Source organism: Bufo gargarizans, chromosome 3 (genome assembly GCF_014858855.1).
Source record: "Bufo gargarizans isolate SCDJY-AF-19 chromosome 3, ASM1485885v1, whole genome shotgun sequence".
NCBI classification, from domain to species: Eukaryota; Metazoa; Chordata; class Amphibia; order Anura; family Bufonidae; genus Bufo; species Bufo gargarizans.
Genome location: NC_058082.1, coordinates 545,659,457 through 545,677,435, shown reverse-complemented (window position 1 = coordinate 545,677,435; position 17,979 = coordinate 545,659,457). Strand labels below are relative to the sequence as shown.

General features: G+C 46.9%; 1 protein-coding gene across 1 annotated transcript in view; it reads right to left on the bottom strand.

Moving 5' to 3' along the window:
• LOC122932733 (zinc finger protein 260-like) overlaps nt 1-13,612 on the bottom strand; it is a 42,607-nt gene extending 28,995 nt beyond the window's left edge. Inside the window, exon 1 of the mRNA XM_044287325.1 lies at nt 13,553-13,612. The gene's annotated coding sequence lies outside the window, so the exon portion shown is untranslated. The remainder of the gene's footprint in view (nt 1-13,552) is intronic.
• Nucleotides 13,613-17,979: the final 4,367 nt, after the last annotated feature.

The window sequence follows — 17,979 nt, the reverse complement described above, 5'->3', positions numbered from 1 at the left end:
CTTATAACCATGTTATAAGGGAAAATAATAATGATCGGGTCTCCATCCCGATCGTCTCCGAGCAACCGTGTGTGAAAATCGCACCGCATCCGCACTTGCTTGCGATTTTCACACAACCCCATTCACTTTTGGGGCCTGCGTTGCGTGAAAAACGCAGAATATACAGCATGCTGCGATTTTCACGCAACGCACAAGTGATGTGAACAGCCCCATAGAAATGAATGGGTCGGGATTCCGTGCAGGTGCAAAGCGTTCAACTCACGCATCGCATCCGTGCAGAATACTCGCCCGTGTGAAAGGGGCCTTAGTGTGTAATGCTTTCCTGTCTACCTTGTTGCAGTCACTGTTATTAGCCAGAGTCTCCTCCCGGTGGGTTCGTTCCACAGACAGCTACACAGCGAGGTGAATGGTGCTGCGGTCTAGAGCAGGTGGTGCTAGCCGGTCACAGATGCAAAAAATAAAATAAAAATCAACAAAATACACAGACCATCGTGTTGTACAAAAAATTGGGGTATAGATGACAGGCCAGGATCGGGCGGCGTCCCATCTGAATTTGATATACTGGCCTGTGTTACCTTTCTCGATGTCTGCTCTGTGTCTGGTTTCTCACCGGTCTCCTTTCTCTTTGAAGAGACTGTCGCTGATGCTGGAGTGGATATACCTGTGTGTTCTCCTGAGTCCAGCGGGCCTTTCTCTGGACTGCGTCCCACGTGTATGGCGCTGGATGTACACCGATATTGCGCGGGCTTCTGACGTTCGCGGTTGAGTGGGTGCTCCTGGGAGATCCTTCTTGGTTGGAAGCGCTTCCAAGGCAATGTTGATTAATTGTCTGTATGCAGATTTCCCAAACGCGTTTCGAAGTCTAAAGCTGACTTCTTCATCAGTGGTAATCTGTCCAGGACTCCCAGGATGTTTTATAGTGGCACCCGACAGTTTCCAAGATCCGGGGTGGATTTTGTTCAAAGTGCGTCTTTTTTTCTTTTTGTATTTTGTAAAGATTGTTTCTGGAGAATGTTGGGATGAGTTATAAGGTATGGTGTGGGTGTCAAGATGAGCTTATTGAAAGGGTCTTTCTTCTGCACCCTGCTTTCCCTTCGGACGTCCGGAGAGTATATTTCAAAGAGACACAGATACACGCTTCTAGTGTCACTACAAATAACTCTCTGTGCTCTCTCAGTCTTATATACATTCATTCTAACAATCATTAACAGGTGTGGTTTACATAATACAAGGTTGCTGAGTACAAACAATTCCCTATATAGGCTATAGCAAACATACTTGACTGATGTCCTTGGTACAGATCAAATAGCATTTCTTTATAAAACTCCTCACTACATAGCATATAGCTTGCTTTATTTAACCATTCACTTATGGTATCACTTTCATTCAGAGAGCTTTGGTGTTGTATTATCTTAGTTGCGTTTTTCTGGGTGCGTTTTTTTGGTGGGGGTCGGTATTGTATATACAAAGTTCTGTCCAGACAGCGTTATTTGTGCCATATGGGGAATATGGTGTGGATTCAAATTGTTGAAAAAAGTAATAAAATTAAATAAAAATAAAAATAGAGGTGCGGAGTGTTTTGCTTAATGAGAAGCATCGTGCGGGTATTTCAGGTAGTGTGTAGATGTATTACTAGTGGACATGCGTGTTGTAAGTGGTGGGGAAATAAGTTGATTACCCCGTTTTATGACTATGTTAGTGCTCTCAGTGCATTAGTGTGGCATATTTTTATTAAAAACTGTATTTTGGGGTTCATGTTTTTTGGATTTCTTGGTTCTTTGTTTGTTTTACCTAGGAGGGTCCCGTGAATGTTGGTGATTATGCCGGGTGTGTCTAGCCAGGGCATTACCGGTCCAAAGTTGTGGGACATGATAATGATCTTCTAAGGGTTAGCATATATATGTGTACGATGGTGGGGTAGTAGATCAGTGTAGAATTTGAGCTATAACGGTGTAGGGGTGGGGTTAATGAGGGGGGTATCCCCACGTTTGTGTTAAAAGATAGTGGTTGGGAGGTGTCAACTGTTTTTTTTATTGATAAAAAATTAATTATGAAAAATTGTATTGAGAAAATATATAAAAACATTTTTTGTTGTGTTGGAAAGAATTATACGTAGCTAGCGGTCGTACGTTAGGAAGAAGTGGGAGGATGGGCGGTCATGCTTGCATGTGGGTGGGGGCCCAAGATCGAGGGGGGAAAAGAGGTGCTGGTAGAACAGCCAGACCTCTATCCGCCATCAACCAAGGGCACCCATCCCAGGGGGTCTAAAGGAAGCCGTAGAGTTCATATTCTGAGTTGAGGCCTCCTGGTAGGAGTGTGTTAAATTCAGAGTGAGACATTTGTTTTATGTACAGTCGTGGCAAAAAGTTTTGAGAATGACACAAATATTAGTTTTCACAAAGTTTGCTGCTAAACTGCTTTTAGATCTTTGTTTCAGTTGTTTCTGTGATGTAGTGAAATATAATTACACGCACTTCATAAGTTTCAAAGGCTTTTATCGACAATTACATGACATTTATGCAAAGAGTCAGTATTTGCAGTGTTGGCCCTTCTTTTTCAGGACCTCTGCAATTCGACCGGGCATGCTCTCAATCAACTTCTGGGGCAATACCTGACTGATAGCAACCCATTGTTTCATAATCACTTCTTGGAGTTTGTCAGAACTAGTGGGTTTTTGTTTGTCCACCCGCCTCTTGAGGATTGACCACAAGTTCTCAATGGGATTAAGATCTGGAGAGTTTCCAGGCCATGGACCCAAAATGTCAATGTTTTGGTCCCCGAGCCACTTGGTTATCACTTTTGCCTTAGGGCACGGTGCTCCATCGTGCTGGAAAATGCATTGTTCTTCACCAAACTTTTGTTGGATTGTTGGAAGAAGTTGCTGTTGGAGGGTGTTTTGGTACCATTCTTTATTCATGGCTGTGTTTTTGGGCAAAATTGTGAGTGAGCCCACTCCCTTGGATGAGAAGCAACCCCACACATGAATGGTCTCAGGATGCTTTACTGTTGGCATGACACAGGACTGATGGTAGCGCTCACCTTTTCTTCTCCGGACAAGCCTTTTTCCAGATGCCCCAAACAATCGGAAAGAGGCTTCATCGGAGAATATGACTTTGCCCCAGTCCTCAGCAGTCCATTCACCAAACTTTCTGCAGAAGATCAATCTGTCCCTGATGGGTTTTTTTTGGAGAGAAGTGGCTTTTTTGCTGCCCTTCTTGACACCAGGCCATCTTCCAAAAGTCTTCGCCTCACTGTGCGTGCAGATGCGCTCACACCTGCCTGCTGCCATTCCTGAGCAAGCTCTGCACTGGTGGCACGCCGATCCCGCAGCTGAGGAGCTGAGCTTTAGGAGACGATCCTGGCGCTTGCTGGACTTTCTTGGATGCCCTGAAGCCTTCCTAACAAGAATTGAACCTCTTTCCTTGAAGTTCTTGATGATCCTATAAATTGTTGATTGAGGTGCAATCTTAGTAGCCACAATATCCTTGCCTGTGAAGCCATTTTTATGCAACGCAATGATGGCTGCACACGTTTCTTTGCAGGTCACCATGGTTAACAATGGAAGAACAATGATTTCAAGCATCACCCTCCTTTTAACATGTCAAGTCTGCCATTTTAACCCAATCAGCCTGACATAATGATCTCCAGCCTTGTGCTTGTCAAAATTCTCACCTGAGTTAACAAGACGATTACTGAAATGATCTCAGCAGGTCCTTTAATGACAGCAATGAAATGCAGTGGAAAGTTTTTTGGGGGATTAAGTTAATTTTCGTGACAAAGAAGGACTATGCAATTCATCTGATCACTCTTCATAACATTCTGGAGTATATGCAAATTGCTACTATAAAAACTTAAGCAGCAACTTTTCTAATTTCCAATATTTATGTAATTCTCAAAACTTTTGGTCACGACTGTAGTCGCCCCCTCTCCAGTGTTCTGTTAATTTTTCTATTGCCATGAATATGAAACCTTTGGGATCTTGGTTGTGGTGTATCTTGAAATGTTTGGAGAGTGAGCGATTCATGTAGCCTGTTCTAATCTTGTTGATGTGTTCTGATATTCTCTTCTTTAGGGTTCTTTTAGTTCTTCCTATATATTGTTTTCCATATGGGCATTGTATCAGATATATATAACGCCTGTACTGTTGCAGGTAAGGAAATCTTTGATTTTGTGTAGGTATGCGTTAGTTGTGGATTGGATATTTTCTGATATCTTTTGGAAAGTGGTAATTTTACAATTGCCACATTGGTTGCATCTGTAGAAGCCTTTCAGGTGCAGCCAATTGTGGACTGTTGTGGTTTGTTTTTTGTGTGGTTTCATGGTGGGGGCGATTTTTATCCCGAGGTTGGGGGCCTTTGTGTGGCTCACACCAAATTCCCCATATGACACAAATAACACTGTCTGGACGGAACTTTGTATATACAATACCGACCCCCCCAAAAAACGCACCCAGAAAAACGCAACTAAGATAATACAACACCAAAGCTCTCTGAATTAAAGTGAGATCATAAGCTCATCTTGACACCCACACCATACCTTATAACTTATCCCAACATTCTCCAGAAACAACCTTTACAAAAAAAACTAAAAGAAAAAATGATGCACTTTGAACAAAATCCACCCCGGATCTTGGAAACTGTCGGGTGCCACTATAAAACATCCTGGGAGTCCTGGACAGATTACCACTGATGAAGAAGTCAGCTCTAGACTTCGAAACGCGTTTGGGAAATCTGCATACAGACAATTAAATCAACATTGCCTTGGAAGCGCTTCCAACCAAGAAGGATCTCCCAGGAGCACCCACTCGACCGTGAACGCCAGAAGCCCGCGCAATACCGGTGTACATCCAGCGCCATACACGTGGGACCCCGTCCAGAGAAAGGCCCGCTCGACTCAGGAGAACACACGGGTATATCCACTCCAGCATCAGCGACAGTCTCTTCAAAGAGAAAGGAGACCGGTGAGAAACCAGACATCGAGAAAGGTAACACAGGCCAGTATATCGAATTTGTGTGGGCCTGTCATCTATACCCCAATTTTTTGTACAACACGATGGTCTGTGTATTTTGTAGATTTTTTTGCATCCGTGACCGGCTAGCACCACCTGCTCTAGACCGCACCACCATGCACCTCACTATGTAGCTGTCTGCGGAACAAACCCACCGGGAGGAGACTCTGGCTAATAACAGTGACTGCAACAAAGTAGCCAGGAAAGCACTACACACTAACAGCTTTATCCTGTGATCTTTAAGAACATTATTAACTGTCATCTACAGTATATCAGTACTTTGAGTCACTCCTCACGGGTGCTACAGAGCCAAGAACACCCACATAGGGTCACCTTACCCTCATCTTATTTTTATATAATATTATCTTTATTCTTATCTTTATTTTTTTTATTATATAAATTTTTATTACTATATAATACATTTTCTATCTTCTATTTTATTATCCCTTCACCTCTATCATTCAGGTGAGATTTTTAGTTCTCATTGGACACTTTGGACTGACCCTCACCAGGTCTTTTTATCAAATATTTTTAGTATTAATAAATCCTGCTTTTTACTATATTTTAGTGCCGGTCTATACTTTTATTTTCAGTAGACGTATTAGGTTTAACCGCGTCCGTATCGAGTGGCTCTATTAAAATATCACATAACCAAACCCCTCAGGTGAACACCGTCAAAAAAATAACATAACCGCTAAAAAAAAAACACCTTTTTTTTGTCACCTTACAATTACTAAAAGTGCAACACCAAGCGATCAAAAAGGCGTATGCCCCCCAAAATAGTACCAATCTATCCGTCACCTAATCCCACAAAATATGAGCCCCTAAGACAATCGCCCAAAGAAAAGAAAAAAATATTGCTCTCAGACTACGGAGACACAAAATAAAATATGGCTTTTCAAAAATGCTTTATTATGCAAAACTGAAACAAACAACCCAAAAATATTTGGTATTGTCGCATCCGTAACAACCTGCTCTATAAAAATATTAGGGCTGCAACGATTAATCGAAGTTATTGATAATATTCGATAACGGGATTCGTTGTCAACGAATCCAGTTATCGAATAATTGGCCGATTCGTTGCTATGCGGGGCGGGAGCGGGCGGTCAGGGTCCTTAACCAGCAGTAACTTTTACTTCTACTTTAAATCAGTGCATCTTTACCAACTTACAATGAAGCTCCGGTAACAGGCAGAGCGGGCGGCGGCGTTACGTCACTTACTCACGCGCCTGCTCCGCCTGCTTCATTCATAAAGTGGGCGGAGAAGGCGCGTCACGTGAGTAAGTGACGGTAAGCCGCCGCCTGCTCTGCCTGTTACTGGAGCTTCATTGTATTTGTAAGGTAATAAAGATCATAGAGCTGATTTGAGGTTCAAGTAAAAGAAACAGGCAGTTAAGGAATAGTCATGTGGCCGGTGTATTGGGAGATCTGTGGATGACACATATAGCATACGATGCTATATAGTGCCATCCACAGATCCCCCTCCCCACAACAGTGTGACATTCACAGATCCCCCTCCCCACAACAGTGTGACATTCACAGATCCCCCTCCCCACAACAGTGTGACATTCACAGATCCCCCTCCCCACAACAGTGTGACATTCACAGATCCCCCTCCCCACAACAGTGTGACATTCACAGATCCCCCTCCCCACAACAGTGTGACATTCACAGATCCCCCTCCCCACAACAGTGTGACATTCACAGATCCCCCTCCCCACAACAGTGTGACATTCACAGATCCCCCTCCCCACAACAGTGTGACATTCACAGATCCCCCTCCCCACAACAGTGTGACATTCACAGATCCCCCTCCCCACAACAGTGTGACATTCACAGATCCCCCTCCCCACAACAGTGTGACATTCACAGATCCCCCTCCCCACAACAGTGTGACATTCACAGATCCCCCAGATTCAATTTGGACTTTGAACATAATTTTTCAACTAAAATCATATAAACACCTTTTTTTTTGTCATTTTGGTGTTTTTTCCCGATTAATCGATGAAATTATCGACAACTAATCGATTATTCAAATAATCGTTAGCTGCAGCCTTAAAAAATATCACATGATTTAACCTGTCAGGTGAACATTGTAAATAAAAAATAATAGGAAACATAGAACATAAAGGAAATGTAAAGTAAACACTATTTTTGGAGTTATTACTATTGTTATGGAATATTGAGACAAAATGGACACTTGCTTGTTGAAGACTATACTGTAGTTAAAATGGCGGCCAGGTACCCAGCCAACACCTATAACAACGAATCTTGTATTCTGCTTCATTATGTGCCTCGAGACAGTTTCCGTTCAGCTCAAGCAAGCAGCTTCAAAGAAACAAAGTAACAGCTTCACCAACCTGAAAAGAGGGGGGGGGGGGTGAACCTCCTCTCGCACACAGATGTGACAGAAAATACACAGCTTATAGCACATAGTAAAGACAGACGCCGCACTGCCCCCCCGCAATCTCCTGTTCACATATAGACCGTCTGCTGTTCCGCCATAAACCGGAGATCTGCGCGGACTCCACCTCCGTGTGTCGGTGTCATCCCTCTCCAGGCCTGGAAACCTACTTCTATCATTGGGACCAGCGAATCCACTTCACTGACCATCGATCAGATCCAAAACACTATCTATTAGGCCGTTGTGTGCATCCGCGGCCGTTGTTCCTTTTTTTTTTTTCCGAGGACCCATTGACTTTCAATGGGTCCGTGGAAAAATCAGAAAATGCACTGTTTTGCAGCCGAGACCTTGATCTGTGTTTCCTGTCCGTCAAAAAAATATGACCTGTCCTATTTTTCTGACGGACAACGGTTCACGGACCCATTCAAGTCAATGGGTCTGTGAAAAAACACAGATGCACACAAGATTGGCATCCATGTCCGTGGTCCGTGTCCGTAGGCTACTTTCACACAGACGTATCCGCAGATCCGTCTGCATAAAAGCTTTTTCATAGCTGAGTTTTCACTTCGTGAAAACTCAGATCCGACAGTATATTCTAACACAGAGGCGTTCCCATAGTGATGGGGACGCTTCTAGTTAGAATATACTTTGAACTGTGTACATGACTGCCCCCTGCTGCCTGGCAGCACCCGATCTCTTACAGGGGGCCGCACCAGAGGGGTTAATTGTGCGTATCATAGCCCCCTGTAAGAGATCATGTGCTGTCAGGCAGGAGGGGGCAGACCCCCCTCCCTCCCCAGTTTTAAATTCATTGGTGGCCAGTGGGCCCCCCTCCCTCCCCCTCCTAATTAAAATCTCCCCCCCATGATTGGTGGCAGCGGAGAGTTCTGATCGGAGTCCCAGTTTAATCGCTGGGGCTCCGATCGGTAACAATGGCAACCAGGATGCTACTGCAGTCCTGGTTGCCATGGTTACTTAGCAATTTTTAGAAGCATTATACTTACCTGCGAGGTCTGTGTCCGGCCGGGTGCTCCTCCTACTGGTAAGTGACAGGTCTGTGCTATAAGCAATGCGCCGCACATGCGCAGCACGGACCTGAGGGGTTAATTGTGCGGATCACAGACCCCTGTAAGAGATCGGGTGCTGCCAGGCAGCAGTAATGTACACAGTTCAAAGTATATTCTAACTTGAAGCGTCCCCATCACCATGGGAACGCCTCTGTGTTAGAATATACTGTCGGATATGAGTTTTCATGATCTAACTCAAATCCGATGGTATATTCTAACATAGAGGCGTTCCCATGGTGATGGGGACGCTTCAAGTTAAAATATACCATCGGATGGTACCACTAAACGAGATAGACGAGGCGGCAAATCATAATGAGGTGGTTATTATGGGGGACTTCAACTACCCAGATATAGACTGGGAAACTGAAAGCTGTACATCTCATAAAGGAAACAGGTTCTTGGCAATAACCAAAGACAATTACCTCTCCCAACTGGTTCAGGGCCCGACAAGAGGGACGGCCATACTGGACTTAGTATTAACCAATAGACCTGACAGAGCAACAGACGTGCAGGTTGGGGGACACCTGGTAAATAGTGACCATAATGTAATAACCTTCCAATTATCATTCAAAAGCGTTTCTACAGGGAGGAACAAAAATACCAAACTTCAAAAAAGCTAAATTTAGCCAACTAAGAGAGGCCATAGGCCTAACTAAATGGGATAAAGTCCTCACAAATACAAATACAGCCACAAAATGGGATATCTTTAAAAGCATCCTAAAATCTCATTGTGAGAGGTACATACCGTATGGGAACAAAAGGTTAAGGAACAAAAAGAAACCAATGTGGATAAACAGAACTGTAAAGAAAGCAATAAATGACAAAAAGAAAGCATAAAAATCACTAAAACAGGAGGGTAGCACGGAAGCACTGAAAAACTATAAGGAAAAAAATAGAACATGTAAAAAACAAATAAAAGCGGCCAAATTAGAGATCGAGAGATTAATTGCCAAAGAGTAAAACTAACCCTAAAATGTTCTTCAATTATATAAATGTTAAAAAGTATAAATCTGAAGGTGTCGGCCCGTTAAAGAGTAATGAGGGGGAATTCGCAGAGAGCGACGAGGAGAAAGCAAAGCTGTTAAATATTTTTTTCTCCAATGTATTCCCTGAGGAAAATAAACTGTCAGATGACATGCCGAATGTAACAATAAATTCCCCATTAAAAGTGTCCTGTCTGACCCAGGAAGAAGTGCAACAGCGACTTAAAAAGATTAAAATAGACAAATCGCCAGGACCAGATGGCATACACCCCCGTATCCTAAGGAAATTAAGTAATGTCATAGCCAGACCCTTATTTCTGATATTTCCAGACTCTATACTGACAGGGAATGTCCCACAGGATTGGTGCATGGCAAATGTGGTGCCAATATTCAAAAAGGGTCCAAAAACAGAGCCTGGAAACTATAGGCCGGTAAGATTAACATCTGTTGTGGGTAAACTGTTTGAACGTTTTTTTGAGAGCTGCTATATTAGAACATCTCAACGGAAACTAGCAAATAACGCCATATCAGCATGGCTTCGTGAGGGATCGGTCATGCCAAACTAATTTAATCAGTTTCTATGAGGAGGTAAGTTCTAGACTTGACAGCGGCGAATCAATCGATGTTGTGTATCTGGACTTCTCCAAAGCATTTGACACCGTACCACATAAAAGGTTAGTATATAAAATGAGAATGCTCGGACTGGGAGAAAACGTCTGTATGTGGGTAAGTAACTGGCTCAGTGATAGAAAACAGAGGGTGGTTATTAACGGTACACACTCAGATTGGGTCACTGTCACTAGTGGGGTACCTCAGGGGTCAGTATTGGGCCCTATTCTCTTCAATATATTTATTAATCATCTTGTAGAAGGCTTGCATAGTAAAGTATCAATTTTCGCAGATGACACTAAACTGTGTAAAGTAATTAACACTGAAGAGGACAGTATACTGCTACAGAGCGATCTGGATAGATTGGAGGCTTGGGCAGATAAGTGGCAGATGAGGTTTAACACTGACAAATGTAAAGTTATGCACATGGGAAGGAATAATGCAAGTCACCCGTACATACTAAACGATAAAACACTCGGTAACACTGACATGGAAAAGGATCTAGGAATTTTAATAAACAGCAAACTAAGCTGCAAAAACCAGTGTCAGACAGCTGCTGCCAAGGCCAATAAGATAATGGGTTGCATCAGAAGGGGCATAGATGCCCGTGATGAGAACATAGTCCTACCACTTTACAAATCGCTAGTCAGACCACACATGGAGTACTGTGTACAGTTCTGGGCTCCTGTAAACAAGGCAGACATAGCAGAGCTGGAGAAGGTCCAGAGGAGGGCAACTAAAGTAATAGCTGAAATGGGGCAACTACAGTACCCTGAAAGATCAAAATTAGGGTTATTCACTTTAGAAAAAAGACGACTGAGGGGAGATCTAATTACTATGTATAAATATATCAGGGGTCAGTACAGAGATCTCTCCGGTCATCTATTTATCCCCAGGACGGTGACTGTGACGAGGGGACATCCTCTGCGTCTGGAGGAAAGAAGGTTTGTACACAAACATAGAAGAGGATTCTTTACGGTAAGAGCAGTGAGACTATGGAGCTCTCTGCCTGAGGAGGTGGTGATGGTGAGTACAATAAAGGAATTCAAGAGGGGCCTGGATGTATTTCTGGAGCGTAATAATATTACAGGATATAGCTACTAGAGAGGGGTCCGGGATCCAGGGAGTTATTCTGATTGGAGTCGGGAAGGAATTTTTATTCCCCTAAAGTGGAGAAAATTTGCTTCTACCTCACAGGTTTTTTTTGCCTTCCTCTGGATCAACTTGCAGGATGACAGGCCGAACTGGATGGACAAATGTCTTTATTCGGCCTTATGTACTATGTTACTATGTTACTATGGATTGGAGAAAACTCTGATCCGAAGGTATAATAGGGACTCCTGACTTTACATTGAAAGTCAATGGGGGACGGATCCGTTTGCAATTGCACCATATTGTGTCAACTCAAACGGATCCGTCACCATTGACTTGCATTGTAATTCAGGACGGATCCGTTTGGCTCCGCACGGCCAGGCGGACACCAAAAAGGCGGTCACGGATCCAGGACCCCGTTTTTGCGGACCTTAAAAAAAAACGGTCGTGTGCATGAGGCCTTATAGAAGTAGAGAAACTGAAACTTGGAAACTTGTAAATTCTTCAAAATTTTTTGTAAATTTGGTATTTTTTTTATAAATAAAAATGCAATTTTTTTACTCCATTTTACAAGTGTCATGAAGTACAATATGGGACGAGAAAACAGTCTCAGAACGGCCCGGAGAAGTGACAGCGTTTAAAGTCCTCACCACAAAGTGACACTGGGCAGATCTGCAAAACATGACCTGGGCAGGAAGGTGAAATATGTCAGGGTCCTTAAGGGGTTAAAGGGGCGGGCACTGTGGATGTTACTGTTAAGGGGGCAGGCGCCATTATTAAAGGGGCCATTGCTGAGGAGGTCACTGTTAAGGGGATGGGCTGCTGTGGAGGTCCAATTTTAAAGTGGCGGGAACTGTGGGGGGGTAGGGTTAAGGGGCGGGGTCTGTAGAGGCCACCGTTATGGGGGCGGGGGTCTGTAGAGGCCACCGTTATGGGGGCGGGGGTCTGTAGAGGCCACCGTTATGGGGGCGGGGGTCTGTAGAGGCCACCGTTATGGGGGCGGGGGTCTGTAGAGGCCACCGTTATGGGGGCGGGGGTCTGTAGAGGCCACCGTTATGGGGGCGGGGGTCTGTAGAGGCCACCGTTATGGGGGCGGGGGTCTGTAGAGGCCACCGTTATGGGGGCGGGGGTCTGTAGAGGCCACCGTTATGGGGGCGGGGGTCTGTAGAGGCCACCGTTATGGGGGCGGGGGTCTGTAGAGGCCACCGTTATGGGGGCGGGGGTCTGTAGAGGCCACCGTTATGGGGGCGGGGGTCTGTAGAGGCCACCGTTATGGGGGCGGGGGTCTGTAGAGGCCACCGTTATGGGGGCGGGGGTCTGTAGAGGCCACCGTTATGGGGGCGGGGGTCTGTAGAGGCCACCGTTATGGGGGCGGGGGTCTGTAGAGGCCACCGTTATGGGGGCGGGGGTCTGTAGAGGCCACCGTTATGGGGGCGGGGGTCTGTAGAGGCCACCGTTATGGGGGCGGGGGTCTGTAGAGGCCACCGTTATGGGGGCGGGGGTCTGTAGAGGCCACCGTTATGGGGGCGGGGGTCTGTAGAGGCCACCGTTATGGGGGCGGGGGTCTGTAGAGGCCACAGTTATGGGGGCGGGGGTCTGTAGAGGCCACCGTTATGGGGGCGGGGGACTGTAGAGGTCACCGTTATGGGGGCGGGGGTCTGTAGAGGCCACCGTTATGGGGGCGGGGGTCTGTAGAGGTCACCGTTATGGGGGCGGGGGTCTGTAGAGGTCACCGTTATGGGGGCGGGGGTCTGTAGAGGTCACCGTTATGGGGGCGGGGGTCTGTAGAGGTCACCGTTATGGGGGCGGGGGCACCGGACATGACGTTCCCAGCTTTGGAAGGAGGTGTGCAGCTCGACGGGGTAACGAAATTTCACAGCAGAGTTGTTGAGAAGCAATGCGCCTGCGCCATAACTTTCAGCAGGACACCGGCCGACACTGCGCATGCGCCGGGAGCCTCAGCAGCGTTATAGGGTAGGAAAAAATTATGAATCGAATGGATGTTCGTTATGAAATCTCCCTGTCCGCCGCACATGCGCACTGGCCCATAATCTTTTACGCATGCGCAGTGTCGGCCGGTGTCCTGCTGAGAGGTACGGCGCAAGCGCATTACTTCTCAACAACTCTGCTGTGAAATTTCCCTACCCGGTCATTGTGCGCCTGTGCGGCGCGGCGCGGCACGCCTCCTTCCAAAGCTGGGAACGTCATGTCCGGTGCGGCCCCCTCTCTCTCACACACAGCGCTGCTGCTGGGGCTACACCCGGCAGGGGAAGCAGCAGACAGAAGGATGGGGGGCTATGGGGGTCCGCCAGTGCGTCATGTGATATAAATGTACAAGAAACAACCGTCTGTCAGGTGAGAGACACTTCTGTATCACCTCAGTACTTACAGGAAAGTCCTAACAGGAAGGAATCTGAGGGGGGATCGGGTCCCTGCGTCACCAGGTGGTATCTGCCGGACAGCGCGAGCCTGCGGTACTACTGCGCATGTCCTGAGGGGGGATCCGGTCCCTGCGTCACCAGGTGGTATCTGCCGGACAGCGCGAGCCTGCTGTACTACTGCGCATGTCCTGAGGGGGGATCCGGTCCCTGCCGCTCAGTGTCCTATTAGTAATAGTAATAAGGCAATGACTGATCCCCCTTCATATGTCTATGGGGGTCTGAAGTCTGTGGGAGGCCGCTGTGAGCAGGTCTGTGTATATATATATATATACCACTGACTCCCTGTCTCCCGGCTACATCACACGTTCCCCAGCCGTCAGCGCACTAGTGTGTCCCCCTCCCCCCAGCATATGAGGGGCCACATAACGGTCACACAGACTGCGAGCGAATCCAACCGTCTGTCAGATGAGAGACACTTCTGTATCACCTCAGTACTTACAGGAAAGTCCTAACAGGAAGGAATCTGAGGGGGGATCGGGTCCCCCGCGTCACCAGGTGGTATCTGCCGGTCAGCGCGAGCCTGCTGTACTACTGCGCATGTCCTGAGGTCACACTGACCGCTAACAGAATGTATGGGCTAACGGGAGGTGGTTTACTAGAATGTATGGGCAAACGGGAGGTGGTTCACTAGAATGTATGGGCTAACGGGAGGAGGTTCAATAGAATGTATGGGCTAACGGGAGGAGGTTTACTAGAATGTATGGGCAAACGGGAGGTGGTTCACTAGAATGTATGGGCTAACGGGAGGAGGTTCAATAGAATGTATGGGCAAACGGGGGGAAGTTCACTAGAATGTATGGGCTAACGGGAGGTGGTTCACTAGAATGTATGGGGAAATCGGAGGTGGTTCAATAGACTGTATGGGCTAACAGGAGGTGGTTCACTAGAATGTATAGGCAAACGGGAGGAAGTTCACTAGAATGTATGGGCTAATGGGAGGAGGTTCATTAGAATGTATGGGCTAACGGGAGGTGGTTCACTAATCACTAGAATGTATGGGCTAATGGGAGGTGGCTCACTAGAATGTATGGGCTGACGGGAGGAGGTTCATTAGAATGTATGGGCTAACGGGAGGTGGTTCACTAATCACTAGAATGTATGGGCTGACGGGAGGAGGTTTACTAGAATGTATGGGCTGACGGGAGGAGGTTAGAGAAGGGTCAGTCCCTGGACATAGAGCTCCACTAATGTGCACTGAGACAAGACGTTAGGGGACCGGACAGCGGGTCTGTTACTGAGAGATACAGATTACCTGCACTAGGGCTGCACAACAGTGGCGTCTCTAGCTTTCAATTTTTTTTTGGGGGGGGGGGGGGGGGGGCACACTGAGGGCAGCTATAGCAACGATACATTTACACAAGTACGCTTAGAAATGCAGCGATACCTTACCCAATACCTAAAACCGCAATAGGGAAGAAAGGTCCTGCTGTCTGTGATTTAAAAAAATAAATAAAAAATCACTCAGATTTCAACATGTCCTAGCTGCCTGTGGATGACACTTTTATAGGGAGGGGGTCTGGGAATGTAGGGAGGGGGGTCTGTGGATGACACTGTTATAGGGAGGGGGGGTCTGTGGATGACACTGTTATAGGGAGGGGGGTCTGTGGATGACACTGTTATAGGGAGGGGGATCTGTGGATGACACTGTTATAGGGAGGGGGATCTGTGGATGACACTGTTATAGGGAGGGGGATCTGTGGAGGACACTGTTATAGGGAGGGGGATCTGTGGATGACACTGTTATAGGGAGGGAGGTCTGTGGATGACACTGTTATAGGGAGGGGGATCTGTGGATGAAACTTTTATAGGGAGCGGGATCTGTGAATGACACATACCGTATATAGCATCTTATGCTATATGTGTCATCCACAGATCCCCCTCCCTATAACAGTGTCATCCACAGATCTCCCTCCCTATAACAGTGTCATCCACAGATCTCCCTCCCTATAACAGTGTCATCCACAGATCCCCCTCCCTATAACAGTGTCATCCACAGACCCCCCTCCCTATAACAGTGTCATCCACAGATCCCCCTCCCTATAACAGTGTCATCCACAGATCTCCCTCCCTATAACAGTGTCATCCACAGATCCCCTTCCCTATAACAGTGTCATCCACAGATCTCCCTCCCTATAACAGTGTCATCCACAGATCTCCCTCCCTATAACAGTGTCATCCACAGATCTCCCTCCCTATAACAGTGTCATCCACAGATCTCCCTCCCTATAACAGTGTCATCCACAGATCCCCCTCCCTATAACAGTGTCATCCACAGATCCCCCTCCCTATAACAGTGTCATCCACAGATCCCCTTCCCTATAACAGTGTCATCCACAGATCTCCCTCCCTATAACAGTGTCATCCACAGATCTCCCTCCCTATAACAGTGTCATCCACAGATCTCCCTCCCTATAACAGTGTCATCCACAGATCTCCCCCCCTATAACAGTGTCATCCACAGATCTCCCTCCCTATAACAGTGTCATCCACAGATCTCCCTCCCTATAACAGTGTCATCCACAGATCTCCCTCCCTATAACAGTGTCATCCACAGATCTCCCTCCCTATAACAGTGTCATCCACAGATCTCCCCCCCTATAACAGTGTCATCCACAGATCTCCCTCCCTATAACAGTGTCATCCACAGATCTCCCTCCCTATAACAGTGTCATCCACAGATCTCCCTCCCTATAACAGTGTCATCCACAGATCCCCCTCCCTATAACAGTGTCATCCACAGATCCCCCTCCCTATAACAGTGTCATCCACAGATCCCCTTCCCTATAACAGTGTCATCCACAGATCTCCCTCCCTATAACAGTGTCATCCACAGATCTCCCTCCCTATAACAGTGTCATCCACAGATCTCCCTCCCTATAACAGTGTCATCCACAGATCTCCCCCCCTATAACAGTGTCATCCACAGATCTCCCTCCCTATAACAGTCTCATCCACAGATCTCCCTCCCTATAACAGTGTCATCCACAGATCTCCCTCCCCGCCTCTCACAGGAGTGTACATTTGACATTTCTAACTGTAATCCATATCCTGCAGTAACTTAAACTTTAAATCAGGATTCAGTGGCCGCTCATCTCTACTAGTACCTTAACCTTACACCACTCGGCTAGCTTCGGTAACAGGGCCAGGCTACAGCCTACAGGTACTGCCTGTTAGTTGTTACTGAGCGAGTGCCGATTTCTGCCGGTCAGAGGATACGGATTACAGTATAGAAGAAATGTACACTCCTGGGAGCGGTCCAGACCAGTGGCGGATCCAGAGCCTGGTCTCGGGAGGGGCACTTCCAGATTATTTTCTGTCCGCCGCCACAGAACAATGGTGCTTATAGAACTATGAAAACTTAGTTACTTGGCCCTTGGGGATCTCGGACGCCACTTCCACACTTTGGCCGGGGGCTCGGCGGAGCTGATGTTGTGTTTCATCCTAATGAGAAAGATTTCATAATACGGATTTGGAGAAGGGGCAGAGGGATAGCAGTGCAGGGAGAGACTGGTGCTGCTACTAGGGGGTCCTACCATGGGGGAGTAATAAAGCCCACCATAATGCCCCCCCCCCAGTAGAAATAATTCTCCTTATAATGTGACAGTGCAAAAAATACCCCCTTGTAATGCCCCCAGTTGAGCTAATGTCCCCCATAATGTGCCAGTATAAAATACCCCTATATAGTACCCCCAGTAAATGCCCCCATAGTGCTCCTCTCCCCCCTTCCTCCTAGTGCCCCCCATAATGTACCAGTATAAAATGCCCCATATTTCGTACCCCAGTAGATGCCCTCAGTGTCCCCCATAATTTGCAAGTATAAAATACCCCTTCTTAGTGCCCCCCGTAGATGACTCCATAGTACTCCTCTCCCACCTTCCCCATAGTACCCACCATGTGTACCAGTATAAAATTCTACTGTACAGAGCCCCCCATATAAAATACCCCTTCTTTGTGGCCTCAGTAGATGCCCCTATAGTGCCCACCAATAATGTGCCAGTAATAAGTGCCCCCAATAACGTGCCAGTAATAAGTGCCCCCATCACGTGTCAGTAACACAAGCCCCCCAATGTGCCAGTAATAAGAGCCCAGCCCCCATCACGTGCCAGTAATAAGAGCCCCCCAATGTTCCAGTAATAAGCCCCCCATCACGTGCCAGTAATAAGCCCCCATCACGTGCCAGTAATAAGCCCCCCCATCATGTGCCAGTAATAAGCCCCCCATCATGTGCCAGTAATAAGCCCCCCATCATGTGCCAGTAATAAGCCCCCCATCATGTGCCAGTAATAAGCCCCCCATCATGTGCCAGTAATAAGCCCCCCATTATGTGCCAGTAATAAGCCCCCCAACATGTGGCAGTAATAAGCCCCCCATGTGC